This window comes from Hemitrygon akajei, chromosome 10, assembly GCF_048418815.1.
Source record: "Hemitrygon akajei chromosome 10, sHemAka1.3, whole genome shotgun sequence".
Classification (NCBI taxonomy): Eukaryota; Metazoa; Chordata; class Chondrichthyes; order Myliobatiformes; family Dasyatidae; genus Hemitrygon; species Hemitrygon akajei.
Window position 1 is genome coordinate 177,764,969 of NC_133133.1, and position 23,335 is coordinate 177,788,303.

The following is a 23,335-nucleotide window of genomic DNA, read 5'->3' on the forward strand; positions in this document are numbered from 1 at the left end:
ATCACCTGTGAAAGAAGATTTACTGGACCTTATCTTGGGGAATGTAGCTCATCAAATGGAATGGAAAAAAACATTTTGGATATGGTGACCATGACTCCATATATTTCAAAGTTGTTATTGAAAAAGTAGAATAGACCAGGAATATTATCATTATCATTGAAGAAGACCAATTTCATTAAAAACAGACAGGAGCTTGCTAAGGTAGTTGAGGCATATCACTGATGAATAAGATTAAGCTAAATCTGAAGGCATTTTAGAAGTATATAGAGGGCTAAAAAAAAATCAGGGAAATAGTAGGGTCTACCAGGGACAACAGAGGCAATCTGTGAATGTAGGTGTTAAAGAAGTCCTAAATGAACATGATATTCACAAAGAAATTGGGAATTTAGCAAGCGGAAAAGGAAAATGTTAATGTGTTTCTGTAAATAAACATCTCTGTTTCTACCTTTGATATCTTTTTCCTTTTTCAAGGTTCTTTTGAAGACCCTGAGCTGGAGTTACACTCTGACTTTGGTTCTCTGCGGGAGTGGGACCCACTCTCAGGGCCTCATGACCGGCCGCTTTTTGATATCCCAAGGACGCAGCCTGGAAGGCAAGTGCGCCTTCAGGGTTCTGGATTTTCATAGCTCTGGAGATGTGCTGATTCTAGGCCAGTGTCCCTGGCTGAGGCATCGTGGGAGAACATGAAACATCAGGAGTAGTGGGTTAGCTGCTGGGGACTGTGTGTCTGAAGAGCTGCGCTTTTCTGAGGCCGACTCTCAGAGCACAGAGCTCGGAAAAAGTGACACAACAGACTTGTAACATGGTAAATCAGTGAGTTGTTTGTTATGTCTCCCCTCTTGCTATGAAACAGGGACATCTCTTTTTCTCTTATTAGGATGAGAGAGAGCCCGTGGTACGTTGAATTACCGGGTGAACGAGTAGTCCTTGGGGTATTGCAAGTCTGTGTCTTTATTGCTGCATGCTGCACGCTCGAGTGCTCAGTGGAGGGCGCTGATGCTTTTTGCTGGTGGGAGTGGGGGGTGTTCATTGCCTTGCTGCTGCTAGTGTGCGGGAGGGAGGAGCTGGAGGGGGCACTTTGGGGTTCTATTGTTTAAATGTCATTCATTCTTTGGGGCCATCCCTCTGTTTTTGTGGATGTTTGCGAAGAAAAAGAATTTCAGGATGTATATTTTATATATTACTCTGACATTAAATGTACCTATCGAAACCTATTGAAAATAAAGAGGAGGCACTCAATAAGGCAAGCTTACAGGTGGATAAATCCTCAGTGTTGGATGAGGTTTACCCCAGGCTGCGATTTTTAACTCTTTACTACTATGTAATAGTTGTTGTATGTTGTTTACATGGACTTTAGTAAGGCATTTGGCATGGTCCCACTTGGGAGGTTAGTTCAGAAGGTTAAGACACTAGGTATCCACGGAAAGATTGTAAACTGGATTCAAAATTGGCTGTGTGGGAGAAGACAGAGAGTGGTAGTGGATGATTGCTTCTCAGACTGGAGGCCTGTGACTAGTGGTGTGCCTCAGGGATCTGTGCTGGGACCATTGTTGTTTGTTGTCTATATCAATGATTTAGATGATAATGTAGTGTTGGCACGTGGCCTAGTGGATAAGGCATCGGACTAGTAATTTGAAGGTCACTGGTTCGAGTCTCAGCTGAGGCAGCGTGTTTGTGTCCTTGAGCAAGGCATTTAACAACACATTGCTCTGTGACAACACCGGCAGCTAAGCTGCTTGGGTCCTAGTGCCCTTCCTTTGGACAATATTGGTGGCATGGAGAGGGGAAGGCTTGCAACTTGGGCAACTGTTGCAACAGTCTCCCATACAACCCTGGCCAGGTCTGCGCCTGGAAACCTTCCAAGGTGCAAATCCATGGTCTCACGAGACTAACGGATGCCTACTACTACTTAGATGATAATATGGTAAATTGGATTAGCAAGTTTGCCGATGACACTAAGATTAGAGGTGTTGTGGACAGTGAGGAAGGCTTTCAAAGCTTGCAGAGGGATCTGGACCAACTGGAAAAATGGACCAGAAAATGGCAGATGGAATTTAATGTAGCCAAGTGTGAGCTGTTGCATTTTGGAAGGACAAATCAAGGTAGGACATACACAGTAAATGGTAGGGCACTGAGGAGTGCGGAGGAACAAAGCAATCTGGGAGTTCAGGTACATAATTCCCTGAATGTGGCATCACAGGTAGACAGGGTTGTAAAGAAGGCTTTTGGCATCCTGGCATTCATAAATCAAAGTATTGAGTATAGGAGTTGGGATGTTATGGTGAGGTTGTATAAGACATTGGTGAGGCCAAATTTGGAGTATTGTGCGCAGATCTGGTCGCCTAACTACAGGAAGGATATCAGTAAGATTGAAAGAGTGCAGAGAAGATTTACTAGGATGTTGCCGGGTCTTCAGGAGTTGAGTTACAGGGAAAGATTGAACAGGTTCGGACTTTATTCCTTGAAGCGTAGAAGAATGACGGGGGATTTGATAGTGGTTTACAAAATTATGAGGGGTATAGACAGAGTAAATGCGAGTAGGCTCTTTCTACTTAGATTGGGAGAGATAAATACAAATAAATACAAGAGGACATGGCTTTAGGGTGAAAGGGGAAAGGTTTAGGGGGAACTTCTTGACTCAGAGAGTGGTGGGAGTGTGGAACGAGCTGCCATCTGACGTGGTAAATGCGGACTCACTCTTAAGTTGTAAGAGTAAATTGGATAGATACATGGATGGGAAAGGTCAGGAGGGTTATGGACTGGGTGCAGGTCAATGGGACTAGCGGAATAAAGTTTCGGCACAGACTAGATGGGCTGAATGGCCTGTTTTCTGTGCTGTGGTGTTCTATGGTTCTAAGTGACTGGAAGATGGAAAATGTGGTCCCTTCTTTTAAGAAAGGTAGCAGGAAAAAGTCTAGTAAGTTCCAGATCTGTCTGTGTGTCTAACATCAGTGGTAAGGACGCTATTGGACAAAAATTCTGAGAGACAGAATAAATGATCATTTGGAAAGGGATGGACTGATAGACTGTGTGGCTTCATCAAGAGCAGGTCTGGCTGATCTGAATGAGGGAACAAAGTATATTTGTGAGGAAAGGTAAGTGGTTGTGGTTCATGTGGACTTTAGAAAGGCCTTTGTTAAGGTTGGATATAGGAGACTGATCCAAAACGATTAGGACCCAAGGGATCAAAGGCAAGTTGGCTACTTGGATCAAAACACGCACAAAATGCTGGAGGAACTCAGCAGGCCAGGCAGCATCTATGAAAAAAGTACAGTCAACATTTTGGGCTGAAACCTTTTAACAGGACTGGAGAAAGATGCTGAAGAGTAGATTTGAAAGTTGTGGGGAGGGGAGAGAGAAACACTAGGTGATAGATGAAACTTGGAGGGGAATGATGATGATGATGACGTCGACTCAGAGCTGAGGGGCCAGCATTGGGCATTTTCATGCCTTTCAAGGCGCGGTACGAAAGACTGTGTGGCGTGCCACTCCTCACACAGACATTTCGCAGTATTTTACTTTATTTTAAGAGGTCGAGTTGCGAGCTCAACACTCAACCCGGCACGGATGGAAAGCGTACTCAGGAACGGCCCGACTGGATTCAAACCCAGGAACCTCCATTCTGCAGTCCAATGCTGATGTCACTGCACCTCCAGTCAAGGGGAAGGGATGAAGTAAAGAGCTAGCAAGTTGATTGGAAAAAGAGACAGAAGGCCATGAAAGGAAGAAGAATAGGGGAGGGGTGGGGGGAAAGGAGTACCAGAGGGAGGCAATGGGCATGCAAGGAGATAACATGAGAGAGGGACAAGGGGATGGGAAATAGTGAGGGGGGGAGGCATTACTGGAAGTTTGAGAAATCGATGTTCATGTTATCAGGTTGGAGGCTATCCAAATGGAATATAAGGTGGTGCCCCTCCTTTTTCTTTCTTCCATGGCCTTCTGTCTCTTTCACCTATCACCTGGCATTTCTCTTTCCCCTCCCCCTACCTTTCAAATTTACTCATCAGCTTTTTCTCTCCTCTGCTGCCGAAGGGTTTCAGACCAAAACCTCGACTGTACTTTTTTCCATAGTTGCTCCCTGGCCTGCTGTGTTCCCCCAGCACTTTGTGTGTGTTGCTTGGACTTCTAGCATCTGTAAATTTTCTCTTGTTTGTACTTGGATTGAAAATTAGCTTGGTGAAGAGAAACTGATGCTGATGGTAGAGAGTTGCCTCTCACAAGTGATAATGTGACCTGGCAGGTGAGGGAAAAGAAAGGATGAAAGGGGAATGACAATGGGGAATGGAAAAATGAGGGAGGGTGGAGGGTGGAGAAATTACCAGAAGTTAGAGAAATCAATATTCATGCAATTAGATCGGAGGCTACCTAGACAGAACATGAGGTGTTGCTACTCCACCCTGAGTTTGGCCTCATTGTGTCACATTCTTCAAGGTCACCCTCACTGGTGAACACTGAAGCAAAGTATCAATGAAGGATTTTCCTTACCTCCTCCAACTCCAGGTACGTTTCCTCTTTTATCCTTAAATGGTTCTACCCTCACTCCAGTCATCCTCCTGTTCTACACGTGCATGTAGAAAGCCTTAGGGTTTACCTTAATTTTACTCAGTAAGGCCTTTTCATGCCCTCTTCTGGCTCTCCTAAGTCCCTTCCCAAGCTCCATTCTGGCTGTCTCTTAGTACTCAAGAGCCCTGCCTGATCTATGCTTTTTCCTTCCTCTAAATTAAATGTTCCACCTCTTATCAGCCATGGTTCCTTTACTATCTTTTCCCTGTCATACTTTCTCATTTCAAGTCAGGTTTATTGTCATTTAACTAAATAAACATATATAACCATAAGAGCTTAACACATAGGAGCATAAATAGGACATCTGGCCCATCAAGTCTGCTCTACCATTCATTCATGGCCGATCCTTTTCTCCCCCTCCTCAGCCCCACGTCCAGCCTTCTCCCCATGACCTTTGATGCCATGTCCAATCAAGAACCCATCAATCTTTGCCTTAAGTACACCCAACGACCTGGCCTCCTCAGCTGCCTGTGGTAATAAATTCCACAAATCCATCATTCTCTGGCCAAATAAATTTCTCCGCATCTGTTTTAAATGGGTGCCCCTCTATTTTGAAGTTGTGCCCTCTTGTCCTATACTCTCCTACCATGGGAAACATCCTTTCCACATCTACTCCATCTAGGCCTTTCAACATTCAAAAGGATTCAATGTGATTCCCCCTCATCCTTCTAAATACCAGAGAGTACAGACCCAGAGCCATCAAACATTTCTCGTATGATAACCCTTTCATTCCTGGAATCCTTGTGAATGTATATAATGTACATAGAAATGAAACATTTCTCTGAACCAGGGTGTAAAGCACAGCATTACACACAAAAACTTATGAAGGTAAGGATAAAATCTACAGATAAATCACACATAAATTACAAACTAAAGTGCATTCATATTAAATATTGTAAGGTACGGAAAAAATTAACCAGTTACACTTCGTATACAATGCGGCATGAAGTTCAGAAACCTACTGGCCAGGGCGAAGAAACTGTTTATCATCCTGACCATTGCTGTATTTATGCATCATAGTCTCCTGCCTGATGGTAGAGAATCCAAGAGGATGCTGGATGGATGGCTGGGATCTTTAATGATACTAATGCCCCTGTGTACACAGCCCTCATGATAAATGACCCCAATGGATGGTAGTCTTCTATGATCCTCTCAGCTGTTCACATAGTCCTTTGTAGGGACTTCTGGTCCAATGCTTGACTGCTCCCATACCAAATGGAGATACAGCCTGTCAGGATGTTCTCAATGGTGCTCCTGTAAAGCACAGTTAAGATGAGGAGGGGGAGCCTTGCTTGCCTCAGCCTTTTTAAGCTGTACCTTCTTGTTCAGGGAGGTGGCATTAAGGGACCAGGTGAAGTAATCCGCGATGTGAACTCTCAGGAATTGGTGCACTTAACTGCTACTATCATTGTCTCTAGCCAGCATACAACCAACACATCACAGCCTGCAAGTGTCAACACATATTCCAGCACAAACAAAGCTTGCCCACCATACTTGGCAGAACAACACAGAACACAACAAATGGAAGAGCAACAACAAGAAAACAAACCCCATTCCCCCGCCCAGACATGCAACTCCCTGACAGGCTGTCTTTGGTCCCAGCCTCCAGTGGACTTGCAGAGAATCTCAGACTCGGGGCTCTGGCCATCAGGCCTCAACTTGATTGGACACGGCGTCAAAGGTTACAGGGAGGAGGCCAGGAACTGGAGTTGAGGAGAAGATTTAAAAAATGGATCAGCCATAATTGAATGGCGGAGCAGACTCAATCGGCCAGATGGCCTACTTCTGTTCCTTGTCTTATGGTCTTCCCGCACAGGTCCAATAAAGAGCTTTTTTAAACTCAGTCTCTATAAAAGAGCAGTACCGCCTCATGGAGTTGTCATCATGGGAGCGATTGGCATCAGAGTAGTCTTGAGTCAGAGTAGTAAGGCTTCGGCGAGAACAGGCAGAGGCTGGGTAAGTTCATTCCTTATTTCTTATTCAACTCTAGAGAGAATAGGGGGTATGTCTACAGAGCCAGTGTTCTGTTCTAGATGTCAGATGTGGGATTTCCAGGAGACTCCCAGCCTCCTCGATAGCCACATCTGCACCAGATGCATTGAGATGCTGCTCCTTAGAGACCGTGTTAGGGAAATAGAGTTGCACCTTGATGATCTTCTGCGTGTTAAGGAAATTGAAGAAGTGATAGACAGGAGCTACAGGGAGGTAGTCACACCAAGGGTATAGGAGACACGTAAATGGGTAACTGTAAAGAGATGAAGGGAGAATGTCAGATAGTGGAGAGCATCCCTGTGGTCGTAGTACTCCATTTTGAGCACTGTTTGGTGGGGGTGGAGGTAATGACCTACCTGGGGGAAGCAACAGCAGCTGTGCCTTTGGCACTGAATCTAGCCCTGTGGCTTAGAAGGGTATGGAATTGAAGAGGATGGCAACAGTAATATGGGACTTTATGGTCAGGGAGACAGGCAATTCTGTGGATGCAAAAAGGAAGCACAGTTTGGTAGTTTGCCTCCCAGGTGCCAGGGTGTGAGATGTTTCTGAATGTGTCCACAATATCCTGAAAAGGCAGGGTAAGCAACCAGAGGTCGTGGAACATATTGGTACCAATGACATAGGAAGAAAAAAAGAGGAGATCCTGAAAAAAGAATCCAGGGAATTAGGAAGGATGATTGTAAATGTCACTCTACTCTTTCAGAAAAGAGGAATACAATAGAAAGGAAATTATAGGCCAGTTAGCCTAATCTTAGTAGTTGGGAAAGTGTTGGATTCTATTATTAAGGATGAGGTTTCGAGGTACTTGGAGACTAATGATAAAATAAGTCAAAGTTAGCATGGCTTCTGTGAAAGAAAATCTTGCCTGACATATTTGTTAGAGTTTTTCAAGGAAGTAACAAGCAGAGTGGACAAAGGAGAGGCAGTGGATGTCATTTACTTGGATTTTCAGAAGGCATTTGATAAGGCATCACACATGAGGCTGCTTAACAAGATAAAATCCTATGGCATTACAAGAAAGATACTGGAATGGATAGATAGGCAGGAGGCAGTGAGTGGGAATGAAGGGGGCCTTTTCTGGTTGGCTGCCAGTGAGTAGTGGTGTTCCTCAGGGGTCAGTATGGGGGCTGCTACTTTTCACATTGTTTGTCAATGATTTGGACAATGGAATTGAAGACTTTGTGGCAATATTTGTGGATGATACAAAGATAGGAGGAAGAGTAGGTAGTGCTGAGGAAGCAATGTGATTGCAGCAGGACTTAGACAAATAAGTGGCAGATAGAATACAGTGTTGGGAAATGGATGATAATGCTTTTGATAAAAGGAATAATGGTGTGGACTATTATCTAAATTGGGAGGAGGTTCAAACATTAGAGGTGAAGAGGGACTTAGGAGTCCTCGTGCAAGACTTTCAGAAGGTTAATTTACAGGTTGAGTCTGTGGTAAAGAAGGCAAATGTAATGTTGACATTTATTTCAAGGGGAATAGAATATAAAAACAAGGAGAAAATGCTGATGCTCTGTAAGACACTAGTCAGGCTGCACTTGGAGTATTATCAACAGTTTTGGGCCCCATATCTCAGAGGGGATGTGTTGTCATTGGAGAGAGTCCAGAGGAGGTTCATGAAGATGATTCTGGGAACGAAGGGGTTAACATATGAGGAGTGTTTGGCAGCTTTGGGCCTGTACTCACTGGAATTTAGAAGAATGCAGGGGGATCTCATTGAAACCTAACAAACGTTGAAAGGATTAGATAATGTGGACGTGGAGAGGATGTTTCCTGTGGTGGGGGTATCCAGAACTAGAGGGCACAGCCTCAAACCTTAGGGGTGGTCCTTTAGAACAGAGGTAAGAAGGAATTTTTTTTTAGCCAGTGAGTAGTAAATCTGTGGAATACTCTGCTACAAACTGCGGTGGAGGGCAAATCCATGGCTAATATTTAAGGCAGAATTTGATAGTTTCCTGATTGGCCAGGGATATTGCGAAAAGGCAGGTGTATGGGGTTGAGTGGGATCCAGGATCAGTCATGATGGAATGGCAGAGCAGACTCGATGGGCTGCATGGCCAAATTCTGCTTCTTTGTCTTATGGATCATAACCCTCCATACCCTTATATCCATGTACCTATCCAAATTTATCTTAAACATTGAAATGGAGCTTGTATGTACCAGCTGTGCTTTTATTTCCACACACTCATGATCCTCTGAGTGAAGTAGTTTCCACTCATGTTCCCCATAAGCTTTTCACCTTTCACCCATGACCTTTGGTTGTAGTCCCATGTAATGTCAGTGGAAAAAGCCTGCTTGCATTTACCCTAACTATACCCCTTATAATTTTGTATACCGCTATCAAATCTCCTCTCAATCTTCTATTTTCATCCGGATTTATGAACAATTACACATGGGCCTGATCACTTTTCCCCATCACGTTTGCAGACGAAAACATCTCCCTTAAAATGTTAACGATAGAATTAATGAAATATTAACAATCTGATTGTAAAGTAGGCCTTTGGGAGGCAGAGATTTATATCTGAGACGATCAGAGGTCAGCGAACACCGAGGTAGTATGAGTTTTATTAACGTTTCTAGCGGAGTGTGGGTTGGTCGACACCAGGTTACGCGTTTAGCACCGCGATTGTATTGGTTGGTGAAACCAGCCGCATTCCGCATTCCCCGGGACGGGATGCTGCCGACAGGTGAGCGCTTCGCAATCGGTGGGCGAATGTTCGGGAGGAGCGGCCGTTCTGCCTTGGTGCAGCGTTGAGGGAGTCTACATCTGCCCACACTCCCTAAATTCCCACATCTTTCCCTCCCCACCCGACCCCGACTCACATTCAGGCAGAGCTCCGCTGAGCCGCGGCTCCCGCTTCAGGCTGGAAAACGGGAGCAGCGGCGGAGAGGTCGGCAGGGTAAGGGGGAGGGAGACCAGGGGAAGGGGAGGAGTGGCGGGGCGCGACCGCGGGGAAGATGTGCCGCTCTGCGGACCGCGCCCGATCTGCGGCAAAGTCGCAGTCAAAGCAGCGCAGATCAAACGGTTTTATCCTTCCTCACCCCTGTCCTAAACCCCCTTTCCTACCCCCTCTCCATTTCCCCCACTTACCCACCCCAACCTCTCTCTCTAGCACAACCACTGTAGGAAGACAGGTACCAAGGCAACAAAAGGACCAAGAGTGAAAAGTATTTGATTGGTTGTAGATGAGGATGCAGAGTGATTTCCATGGGGTCAATGTTGCTGCTGTAAAATGTGGAGTTTAGGAATACTTTTGACAAGGTACTACATGCCAGGCTGAAAAACTCAATGGCATCAAAGGGAAAGTGGCAATTAGACCCAAAGCAGTGACAGGAAGCAAAGGACAATGGTGGATAGATTTTTCTGGACAGAACATTATTGCCTCTGAGTTTCAGCCATGCTCAATGCTTGGCTCCTGGACTTGTGCTCTGCATATTAATACATGGCCGTTGTGTGTTCTTCATGCCAGATGTTGGAGTCTTGGGAGACCCAGAGTCTCCCAGTGAACTACATCTGCATGAAGTGCATCCAGCTGTAGCTTCTTGAAGACAGTGTTAGGGATCTGGAGCAGCAACTGGACAGGAGAGAGAGAGAGGATAATTGATCAAAGTTACAGGGAAGTAGTCTCCCCGAAGTTGCAGAAGGCGAGTAGCTGGGTGACTATCAGGAGTTAGTGTGTAGCACCCCTGTGGTCATTCCTCTCAATAATGAGTAGACTGTTTTGGATATTGTTGTGGGAGATGACCTCCCATGGGAATGCTATGGAGACTGGGGTACTGGCACTGAGCATGAGCCGATGGTGTAGAAGGGAAAGAGGGAGAAGAGGGGAGCGATAGTGATATGGGACTCAATGATCAAGAGGAACAGATGGAGATTCTGTAGATGTGAATGGGACACCAGGGTGGTACGTTGCCCCCGAGGTGCCGGGATCAGAGATGTCTCAGATCATGTCTACAGCATTTTGGAGGGGGTGGGGAAGTGGGAGCAGCCAGATGTTTTGGTACATATTGGTACTAATTACATAGGAAGGAAATGCAATGAAGTCCTGAAGAGAGAATTTAGAGAGCCAGGCAGAAAGCTGAGAGACAGGACCTCCAGGGTAGTAATTTCTGGATTGCTGCCTGTGCCATGCACCAGTGAGGGTAGAAACAGGATGACTTGGCAGATAAATGCCTGGCTGAGGAACTGGTGCAGGGGGCAAGGCTTCAGGTTCTTCGATCATTAGGGTCTCTTCTGGGGGAGGTATGACCTGTACAAAAGTGACGGGTTGCAGCTGAACGCAGGGAGGACCAATATTCTTGTAGGCAGATTTGTTAAAGCTGTTGGGGAGGGTTTAAACTAATTTGGCAAGGGGGTGGGAACCAGAGTGATGGAACCCAGGAAAGGATGGATGGTAAAAAAGCGAAGATACTATACAGTCACTCTGTTAGGAAGAGCAGGCAAATGGTCAGACAAAATTGCAGCCAGCAGGGTGAGTATGAGTGCATTAGGAATGCAGAATCAAAAGTGGTAGCAAATACAGTACTTAAAGTGTTATATCTCAATGCACGAAGTATAAGAAATAAGGTGGATGGGCTTGTTGCACTATTACAGATTGTCGGGTCTGCTGTTGTGGCCATCACTGAACTGTGGCTGAAAGACGGTTGTTGTTAAGAGCTGAACGTCCAAGGTTACACATTGTATGAGATTTAAGGAAGGCAGGCAGATGGATGGCATGGCTCTGCTGGTAAAGAACAGCATCAAATCTGTTCTTTAGATGATGAGACATAGGATCCCTGTGGATTGAGTTAAGAAACTGCAAGGATAAAAGGACCCTGATGGCAGTTATATACAGGCCTCCCCATAGTAGCTGGAATGTGGACTCACAGATTTAAATGGGAAAGAGAAAAGATTTGTCAAAAAGGCAATGTTATGATGGTCATGGGAGATTTTAACATGTACCAGTAAGAGGATTGGGAAAATCAATTTGGTAATGGATCTCAAGAGAGTGAGCCTATGAGATGGCTTTCATAGAAGTTTGTCATTGAGCCTACTAGAGGATCAGCTATACTTGATTGGGTGTTATGTAATGAACTGGAGGCAATTAGGGAGCTTAAGGCAAAGGAACCCTGAGGAGACAGTGATCACAATATAATTTAGTTCAACATGAAATATGACAGGGAAAAAGTAAAACCTGGCATAGCAGTAATTCAGCGGAGTAAAGGAAGTTCAAGTGGTATGAGAGAGGAGATGGCTAAACTAAATTGGAAGGAGATGCTGGCAGGGATGTTAGCAGAGCAGAAATGGTGTGAGTATCTGAGAAAAATGAGGACGCAGGATAGAGATATTCCAAAAAACAAAGAAATTCTCAAATGGCAAAATAGTACAACAGTGGCTGACAAGGGAAGTCAAAGCTAATGTAAAAGCAAAAGAGAGAGTATACAACAAAGCAAAAATTAGCATGCAGACAGAGGAATTGGAAGCTTTTAAAACCTGACAGAGAGCAACTAAAAGATTCTTTAAGATGGAAATCATAAAATATGAAAGCAAGCTGACAAACAATATTAAGGTGGATAGAAAAATCTTTCACAAGTGCATGTATATTAAATGAGAGTGGATATAGGACCGCTAGAAAATGAGGCCGGAGAAATAATAACGGGACAAGAGATGGCAGATGAACCAAGTGAGTATTTTGCATCAGTCTTCACTGTGGAAGACACTAGCAGTATGCCAGGTGTTGAAGGATGTGAAGGAAGAGAAGTGAGTGTAGTTACTATTACAAGGTAGAAGGTGCTCAAAAAGCTGAAAGGCCTAAGGGTACATGTTACCTTAACCAGGTGAACTGCACCCTAGGGTTCTGAAAGAGGTAGCAGTAGAGATTGTGGAGGCATTAGTAATGATCTTTCAAGAATCATTGGACTCTGGCGTGATTCTTAGGACTGGAAAATTGCAGATGTCACTCCACTCTTTAAGAAAGGAGGGAGGCAGCAGAAAGGGAATTATAGACCAATTGGCCTGACCATAGTGATTGGAAAGATGTTGGAGTCAATTGTTAAGGATGACATTATGGAGTACTTGGTGACACAGGACAAGATAGGACAAGGCATGCTTTCTTTAAGGGAAAACTTGCCTGACGAACCTGTTGGAATTCTATGAAGAGATTACAAGTAGGATAGTTAAAGGGGATGCAGTGTATGTTGTATATTTAGATTTTCTGAATGCTTTGACAAGGTGCCACACATGCGGCTGCTTAACAAATTAAGAGTCCATGGTATTACAGGAAATTTACTGGCATGGTTAGAGCATTGGCTGATTGGTAGGAGGTATTGAGTGAAAATAAAAGGATCCTTTTCTGGTTGGCTGCCAGTGGCTAGTGGTGTTCCGCAGGGGTCGGTGTTGGGACCACGTCTTTTTATGCTGTATATCAGTGATTTAGATGATAGAAGAGATGGCTTTGTTGTCAAGATTGCAGATGATATGAACATTGGTGGAGCGCCAGGTAATGTGAAGGACATAGGAAGGCTGCGCAAGGACTTAGACAGAGTAGGAGAATGAACAAGAAAGTGGCAAATGAAATACAATGTTGGAAAATGCATGGTCATGCAATTTGGTGGAAGAAATAAATATGCAGACTATTTTCTAAACGGGGAGTAAATCAAAAAATCCAAAAGGACCTGTGAGTCTTTGTGCAGAACACCCTAAAGTTAGCTCACAAGTTGAGCAGGTGGTGAGGAAGGTGAATGTAATGTTAACATTTGTTTCAAGAGAACCTGCATATAACAGCAGGGAGGTGATGCTGAGACTTTTTAAGGCAATGATGAGGCCTCACCTTTAGTATTGTGAACAATTTTGGGCTCCTTATCTAAGAAAAGATGTGCTGGCATTGGAGAGGTTTTAGAAGAGGTTCACAAGGATGATTCCAGGAACGAAAAGGTTATCTTATGATGAATATTTAATGTCTCTGGGTCTGTACTCACTGGAATTTAGAAGGATGGTGGGGGGATCCCAATGAAACATTTCAAATGTTGTAAGGCCTAGACAGAGTAGATGTGGAAATGATGTTTCCCATGGTGGACGAGTCCAGGACAAGCAGGCACTGCCTCAGGATAGAGGGCGTCCATTTTGTTGGGTGTATTTAAGGTGGAGATCGATAGATTCATGATTGGTCAAGGCCTCTAGGGTTATGGGGAGAAGGCCAGGGAGTGGGGCTGAGGAGGGGAAACTAAAAGGATCTGTCATGATTGAATGGCAGAGCAGACCCGATCAGTCAAATGGCCTAATTCTGCTCCTATGTCTTATGTTCTTAATTTACAACTAATAAGGAGACAGCGGACATGCCGGGTTTACATTTGCTGGGATGTTAAAGGCTGAGGGCTGACCTTACAGAGATTTATAAAATTATGAGGTATATAGATAGGACTGATCGAGTTGTGTTTGCAAGACACAAGTTTACAACTAGAGGGCACAGGTTTGAGATGAGGTGGGTGGGATTAAAGGAAACCTGTGGTGTAAAGGTTTTATACGGGTAATCATATGGAATGAGCTGCCAGAGGAGTTGGTGGAACTAGATAGATAGATAGATACTTTATTGATCCCAAAGGAAATTACAGTGCACTGTTACATTACAAGTGCACGGATATACAGATATTAGAAGAGAAGTTAGAAAGAATAAGACCATAAGAACCATAAGAAATAGGAGCAGAATTAGGCCATCTGACCCGTCGAGTCTGTTCTGCCATTCAATCATAGCTGATCCTTTTATCTCGTCCTCCACCCCATTCCTTGGCCTTCTCCCTGTAACCTTTGATGCATGTCCAATCATGAACCTATCAATCTCAGCCTTGAATCCAATGACCTGGCCTCCACAGCTGCCTGTGGTGACAGATTCCACAAATGCACCACCCTCTGGCTAAAGGAATTTCTCCGTATCTCTGTTTTAAATGGACGCCCCTCTATCCATTCTGTGCCCTCTTGTCCTAGACTCCCCCTCCATGGGAAATATCCATTCAGCATCTAATCTGTTTAGGCTTTTCAGCATTCAAAAGGTTTCAATGAGGTCCCCCCTCAGCCTTCTAAATTTCACTGAGTATAGACACAGAACCATCAAATGTTTCTCGTATAATAACCCTTTCATTCCTGGAATTATGCTTGTGAACCTCCTCTGGACCTTCTGAGCCTATTGGCATCACCTGTGTTGATTTCATTGCCCCATTGCACCACCGCATAGAAGATTGTACTAGTGACAACAGACTGGTAGAATGTGTGAAGGAGAGGCCTGCATACTCCAAAAAACCTCAATCTTCCTAGGAAGTAGAAGCAATTATTGTTTACCACATGAAGGGAAATGCAGTGAAAAACTTGCCTTGCATATTGTTCATACAGATCAATTCATTACAAGTCACATTGAGGTAAAAGAAAATGTAGAATAAAGTGCAACTGCTACAGAGAAAGTGCAGTGCAGGTAGGCAATAAGGTGCAGGATCCGAATGAGGGAGGTTGCAGGGTCGCCAGCAGATTGTGTGTTGCTCCAAATCTCAGTGTCTATACACTCTCCAGTGTCTACATCACCCGTCTATGCTCTCTGGTGCCTGCATCACCCAACTGCGCTCTCCGGTGTCTATTTTGCTTTCTTTCCTTTGTTGCTGCACACAGAATAAGGACAGAAAATTTAATGCTGCAATTGTATAGATAGATAGATAGATACTTTATTCATCCCCATGGGGAAATTCTTCCTGCACAAGGCATCTGTGTTGGCAGTCCAGTCTAGCTTCTCGTCTAACTGTACTCCCAGATACTTGTAGGTCTTAACCTGCTCCACACATTCTCCATTAATGATCACTGGCTCCATATGAGGCCTAGATCTCCTAAAGTCCACCACCATCTCCTTGGTCTTGGTGATATTGAGATGCAGGTAGTTTGAGTTGCACCATATCACAAAGTCCTGTATCAGTTTCGTATACTCTTCCTCCTGTCCATTCCTGACACACCCCACTATGGCTGTGTCATCAGCGAACTTCTGCACATGGCAGGACTCCGAGTTATATTGGAAGTCTGATGTGATATTAGCCACAGCTGACTTTCACAGATGTGATGGGAGAAATGACTTCCCATGTTATAAATATTTGCTGCTTTTGTATATGAACTGTCTGGTCTTGAGTACAGGACATACAAATGTGAAGCTTCTTGGTGATGCTCAAGTTTGGATAGTTTCTTGTCCATTAAAGACAGTTAGAGGAGTGTTGGTCTGGCTGAAGATCCATGACCAGTGTTGTTCTGTAAGGATCAGTGCTGGCACCTTTGATGTATGTGATATATATTAGTGATTGTCACATACCCTGTGACAGGTTAAAGAACCAGCAAAAATAGAAAACACTTTGGTGTCCAGTATTGCTACTAACTAAGGGTATTTATTAGGTGAGCTGATGCCATTGATCTTCCTGTTGTCCTCCAGAATCCTTTAGAAGTCACCGACTGTGACCACAACAAAGGGGACTGTTCTTCCGTGGTGGAATTATCAACCCAGGTGAGGGTTGGAGACATGAATAACTCCCCACCGGTCACACCCTTTCAGACTGCGAGAGCCACTGATCAATCTGCTCGATCGATCCTCCAAAACCCACCTTTTCTGTGGGCACAACAAAGCTCATTCAGTGTCCAAAACCATGTGTCTGTAGGTCTATCAGCTGACCTTCTATTTATCTCATCGTGCTGAACACCAGCTGTCCATCAAGCAGCTCCTCCCTTCTCTCTCTGTAAGAATACAGAAGCTGACAGTGTCCTTGCAAAAGTGTAAACATGCTTGCAGAGAAACCATAACCATCTCCGAGCTGTCTCCCTCTCCCTCTCCCTAAGCACAGTTCATAGGGGTAATTCAGGACCCCATCACATGATATTGATGAAAATGTGGATGGGTGGATTAGCAAGTTTGGAGATGACACAAGAGCTGTAGACAGCATAAAGAATACAACAGATATTGTTCAATTACAGATATGGGCAGAGAAGTACAGATTGCCAGGTATGATGTCATGGCTGAAGGATGGGTGTAGTTGGGAGCTGAATGTCCAAGGTTACACATTATATCAGAGGAATAGGAAGATCGGCAGAGAGGGAGGTGTGGCTCCACTGGTGAACAATGCTATCAGATCAGTAGAAAGATGTGACATAGGATCAGAAGATGTTGAATCCTTGTAGGTTGAGTTAAGAAACTGCAAGGGTAAAAGGACGCTGATGGAAGTTATGAACAGGCCTCCCAACAGTGGCTGGGATCTGGACCACAGATTACAACAGGAAATAGAACTCACTCTCTTGAGATCCATTACCAACCTGATTTTCCCAATTAACCTACATGTTAAAATCTCCTAAGGCTACCGTAACATGCAAGTTGATTGGGAAAATCAGGTTGGTGATGGATCTCGAGAGTGAGTTTGTTGAATGCCCAAGAGATGGCTTTTTAGAGCAGTTTGTTGTTGAGCCTACTAGGGGATCAGTTATATTGGATTGGGTGTTAGGTAATGAACTGGAGTCGATTAGGGAGCTTAAGGTAAAAGAACCCATAGGAACCAGTAATCACAATATAATTGAGTTCAACTTGAAATTTGTTAGGGAGAATATAAAGTCTGATGTAGCAGTATTTTAGTGGAGTAAGGGAAATTACAGAGGTAGGAGAGAGGAGTTGGCCGAAGTAACTTGGAAGGAGCTGCTGGCAGTGATGCCAACAGAGCAGCAATGGTAAGCATTTCTGGGAAAAAATGAGGAAGGTGCAGTATACATGTATTCCAAAAATGAAGAAATACTCAAATGGTAAAATGGTACATAAGTGGCTGACAAGGGAAGTCATAGATATTGTAAAAGCAAAAGAAAGGGCATGCAACAAGGCTAAAATTAGTGGGAAGATAGAGGATTGGGAAGTTTTTCAAAACCTACAGAGAGCAACTAAAAATCATTAGAAGGGAAAAGATGAAATATGAAAGCAAGCTAGCAAATAATATCTACGTGGATAGTAAAAGTTTTTTGCAGGATGTTAAAAATAAAAGAGAAATGAGAGTGGACATAGGACCGCTAGAAAATGAGGCAGGAGAAATAATAACGGGGGACAAGGAGATGGCTGATGAGCTAAATGAGTATTTTGCATCAGTCTTCACTGTGGCAGACACTAGTAGTATGCCAGATGTAGTGTGTGAAAGAAGAGAAGTGTCTAGAGATACTATTACAAGAGAGAAGGTGCTCAAGTAATTAAAAGACCTAAAGGTCCAGAGGAACTGCCCCCTATGGTTCTGAAAGAGGTAGCATTAGAGATTGTGGTGGCATTAGAAATGATCTTACAAGAATCATTGGACTCTGGCATGGTGCCAGAGGACTGGAAAATTGCAAATGTCACTCCGCTCCTTTATAAGAAAGGAGAAAGACAGCAGAAAGGAAATTATGGACCAGTTAGCCTGACCTCAGTGGTTGGAAAGATGTTAGAGTCAATTGTTAAGGATGAGGTGATGGAGTACTTGGTGACACAGGACAAGATAGTACAAAGTCAGCATGGTCTCCTTCAGGGAAAATCCTGGCTGATGAACCTGTTAGAATTCTTTGAGGAGATTACAAGTAGGATGGATAAAGGAAATGTAGTTGTATATTTGGACTTCCAGAAGGCCTTTGACAAGGTGCCAAACATGAGGCTGCTTACCAAGTTAAGAGCCCATGGTATTACAGGAAAGTTACTAGCATGGATAGAGTATTGCCTGACTGATAGGAGGCAGCAAGTGGGAATAAAAGGATCCTTTTCTGGTTGGCTGCTAGTGACTATTAGTGTTCTGCAGGGATTGGTGTGGGGACCACTTTTTATGCTGTATATCAATGATTTAGATGATGGAATAGATAGCTTTGTTGCCAAGTTTTCAGGTGATACAAAGATTGGTGGAGCAGCAGGTAGTGTTGAGGATAAAGGTAGGATGCAGAGGACTTAGACAGTTTATAAAAATGGACAAAAAAGTGGCAAATAAAATACAATTTTGGAAGATTCATGGTCATGCACTTTGGTAGTAGAAATAAAATGTGCAGACCATTTTCTAAATGGGAAGAAAATCCAAAAATCTGAGATGCAAAGGGACTTGGGAGTCTTTGTGCAGAATACCCTAAAGGTTAACTTGCAGGTTGAATCGGTGGTGAGGAAGGCAAATGCTATGTTAGTATTCATTTCAAGTGGTCTAGAATACAAGAGCAAGGATGTGATGCTGAGGCTTTATAAGGCACTGGTGAGGTTTCACTTTGAGTGTTGTGAACAATATTGGGCTCCTCATCTCAGAAAAGAAGTGCTGGCATTGGAGTGGGTCCAGAGGAGGTTCACAAGGATGATTCCAAGAATGAAAGGGTTATAATACGAGGAACATTTGATGGCTTTGGGTCTGTACTCACGGGAATGCAGAAGGATGGGGTGGGGGGGGGGAATCTCATTTAAACTTTTTGAGGGTTGAAAGGCCTAGACAGATTAGATGTAGAAAGGATGTTTCCCATGGTGGAAGAGTCTAGGAAAAGAGGGCAGAGCCTCAGGATAGAGGGGCAGCCTTTCAAAACAGAAATGCAGAGGGGTTTCCGGTGACATCATCGTCGAGAATGGCAGCTTAAGTCACTAGCTCCTCCGGAAAAGTACGTATTAAGCCCCATTAACCTGTCAAATATAGTATTTTTCGAAAAATATTTGAACTGAAAAGAGGGGCAAGAATGGGGAAAAAGAACGGAAATAAAAAAAGCGACACTGTGGAGCCTGCGTCCGAGAGGAGTGCAGCGAGCAGCTCTCCGACCCGACCGCGTGCTAGCGAGGCGGCTACTGGGCCTCATTCAGGTGAAGCGGCAAATATGTTCGAAATCCTGAAAGAAATAATGGAGGTCCAGAAAGATATAAAGCAGCAGCTCCGTGATATTAAGGCAGAGCTCGCCAGCGTTAATCAAAAAATAGCGGTGGCAGAGACTCGCATTGAAAAGGTGGAAGATCGCGTTCAAAACGTGGAACGGATACTGAGCAAGACAGTAAAAATCATACATCACCAAGAAGGTAAACTGCTTGATCTGGAGGGAAGATCACGGCGGAAAAATATCAGAATCTACAACGTTCCCGAAGGAGCGGAGGGCCCGTCTATGATGGAGTTTGTCGGAAAGTTACTGCGGGACACGCTGGAGCTTCCCCCGGCTATGAAGCTGGAAGTTGAAAGAGCCCACCGCGCGTTAGTCCCAAAACCTACCCAGGATAGAAAGCCACGCTCAATAATAATTAAACTCCTTCGGTACAGCACCAAGGCGGAGATTCTACGAAGGGCCTGGGGTAAGAAGAGAGTGTTTTTAGAGGATAAATTAACATATTTCGACCAAGATTACCCCCCCCCCCCGCGGTCCTCCAGAAACGCAAAGAATACTCTGAAGTAAAGCGAGTACTAAAGCAGAATAAGATTAGATTTCAAACTCCGTACCCTGCTAAACTTTGAGTGTTTTATGACAACGGGACGCAGTTGTACCAGACAGTGGAAGAGGCAACTACAGACATGAAGGCCAGAGGGTTGTCTGTCAGCATGACCAAAACGAAAGAAAGCCTGGCTGAGGAATTGTCTCGCTCGGCTTGGGAAATAGTGCGAGAAATGAGAAGGCAGGAGACGGGAGGAAGCCGAGAGAAACATATCAGGAAGAGACCGGGATTTTCCCAAAGACAGTCCTCACCCCTTTCAGAAGAGTCATAAGGTTTGGCTAACTTTAAAAATGCTGAGAAGCTAAACAGAAGCAAAAGTACACGGTGATATACCTATCTCGAGAAATACTTATTATAATGTGGATTTTATATTACTTAGTTGTTATTCCTTATTCACTCACTTACTCCTTTTTCCCCACCAAAATGAGAATATATATATGTATATGTGTGCATATATGTGTGTGTGTATATATATATATCTATATGTATGTATATATAGGAGTACACAGGGAAATCTTTTCTGTGTAATGGATTTGTTCACTGACTTTTATGAATACTGCAATGGGGGCCCTCAACTCACAAATAGGAGGGGTTATCCCCCACAGCTAGACATTTCCTCTAGCTCAACGGAGGGGGATCATTTACTAGAGACCTCAGCCTTGGGATCACACGTTCGTTGCCATTTTTGTTATTATTTGAGTTTCTTGGTTCTTATTTGTTCAGGGAATAGATCGATTAAGTTTTATTCTAATTTCAATGATACATTAACAGATAAATACAGATGGCTAAGGACAAGGTAAAATTCATTTCTTTTAATGTAAATGGGCTATTAAATCCAATCAAACGTAAGAGAATTTTATCCAAAATGAAAAAAGAACAAGCCCGTGTAGTATATTTACAGGAAACTCATTTAAGTGATAATGAGCATAAAAAACTAAAGAGAATGGGCTTCACTAATCTGTTTTTCTCCTCATATAAATCAGGACATAGGAGAGGAGTTGCTATTCTTATCTCAAGTAAGCAAAATTTTGAAAAAATATTCGAAATGGTAGATAAAGAAGGCAGATATATTCTGGTAAGGGGGAATATAGATGGCAATTCAGTTACTCTATTGAATATATACCCACCCCCAGGAAGTGATATTGGTTTCTTTCAGAAAATTACTGATATTATGGTAACGGAAACAGAAGGGCTCCTGATATGTGGGGGAGACTTAAATTTACAATTACAACCAAACTTAGACTCTTCCAATAGAAAAACCTATGAAACAAAATCTTTACGTAAGAAAGTTAATACACTTTTTGAGGATGTTGGTTTAATTGATATATGGATGGACATTTTCCCTGACAGAAGGGATTACACTCATTATTCTGCTCCACATTCTGTAGATACAAGAATAGACTATTTCATAACATTTGGAAAAGACAAAGACAAAATAAACACCTGTGGAATTGGGACAATAGATGTAAGTGACCATGCACCTATATATTTATCTGTTGATTCTGACCTACAACCAAAGAATACTATTTGGAAACTAAATTCAAGTCTACTCAATGATCCGTACTTTAAGGAACAAATTAAAAAAGAAATTGGTCTCTACTTAGAATTTAATGATAATGGAGAGGTTTCACCTCCCATTGTATGGGATGCTCTGAAGGTGGTCTTAAGAGGGAAAATTATAGCGATATCTTCATATAAGAAAAAAATAAGGAATAAAGCATTAGAGGAATTACAAAATAGACTGAAGGAACTAGAGAAAAAACACAAATTGAATTTGGCACAGGATACATTAGGGGAAATTAAAAGAATTGGGAATGAAATAAATAATTTGGCTACGCAAGAAATCAGGAAAAACTTAATGTTTCTGAAACAGAGACATTATGAAAGTGGATTGAAATCTATGAAAATACTGGCATGGAAACTGAAAAAGAAGATAGCAGAAAATACAATTCATAGAATTAGGGACCCAAGAACGAAAATGATAAAAAGTAAGCTAAGTGAAATTCAGGAAGCTTTTGAAGTGTTTTACAAAATGCTATATTCCAAAGTTCCAGGGGAAGCCTAACCCAAATTGACACCACCTTGAATTCTCTAGAGTTACCCACTTTAAGCGAAGAACAAAATAGAAGGATGACTGCTGACATAACTGAAGTTGAATTAAAAGCTGCAAATAGTAGGCTTAAATTAAGCAAGTCACCAGGATCAGATGGGTATACGGCAGAGTGGTACAAAGAATTAAAAAATGAGTTAATTCCTGTTTTACTCCCCACACTGAACTGGGCTCTAAAAAAGGCACAAATGCCACCCAGTTGGAAGGAAGCGATAATCTCAGCTATACCAAAAGAAGGCAAGGATAAAATGGAATGTGGGTCATTTAGACCAATATCCGTTCTTAATGTAGATTATAGGTTATTTACCTCCATCATGGCCAAACGATTAGAGGAGTTTCTACCCATACTGATACATGATGATCAGACAGGTTTTATTCAACAATGCCAGACTCAAGACAATATATGAAGGACACTTCACATTATGGATCATATACAAAAAAATAAAATCGAAGCAATAGTGATAAATGTAGATGCTGAAAAAGCATTTGATTTGGTTAATTGGAATTTTCTTTACAGAGTTTTACATAGATTTGGTTTCCAAGACACAATTATTAAAACTATACAGGTACTATATGACAATCCTACTACTAGGATTAAAATCAATGGATATTTATCAAATAGTCTTACCCTAGAAAGGGGCACGAGACAGGGTTGTGCATGGCCACCACTACTCTTCACATTATATCTGGAACCATTAGCTTAATACATCAGACAAAATGAAGATATCGGGGGAATTACTATTAAAGGGACAGAGCATAAATTGGCTTGTTATGTGGGATGACATTTTGATCTATCTAGGGCAACCAACATACTCTTTACCTAAATTGATGCAATCCTTTGAACAATATGGTCAATTATCAGGATACAAGATCAACATAGATTAAACCCAATTACTTTCATATTACTATAGCCCACCAAGAGAAATTGAAAGTTGATACCCCTGGGCATGGCACACAGAGTCTTTCAAATATTTGGGCATCATTATGCCAAAAGATTTGGCAAAATTATCAGAATGTAATTATCAGCCTTTATATAAAAAAATTAAGGAAGATGTGGCAAGATGGAGCCTGATTCCTTTTCTCAGTCTCAGTTCAAGGATTGAGTCTATTAAAATGAATATACTGCCCAGACTGTTATATCTCTTTCAGACCCTACCAATAGAGATTAATCAAAATCAATTCAATTGAATGGAACAAGATGCTATCAAGGTATATTTGGCAGGGTAAAAGGCCTAGAATT

General features: G+C 42.9%; 1 protein-coding gene across 8 annotated transcripts in view; it reads left to right on the plus strand.

Annotated features, from left to right (window-relative positions):
• Nucleotides 1-471: 471 nt before the first annotated feature.
• The window catches only part of tspan11 (tetraspanin 11), a 181,752-nt gene continuing 158,888 nt past the window's right edge, over nt 472-23,335 (plus strand). For 5 of the 8 annotated variants that reach the window (XM_073059837.1, XM_073059840.1, XM_073059832.1 and 2 more), the window contains exon 1: nt 9,200-9,248. The gene's annotated coding sequence lies outside the window, so the exon portion shown is untranslated. Of the gene's footprint in view, nt 806-9,199; nt 9,249-9,310; nt 9,462-21,373; nt 21,451-23,335 lie in introns of those variants that run through there. The other 3 variants (XM_073059834.1, XM_073059833.1, XM_073059835.1) reach the window with 3 other exon arrangements.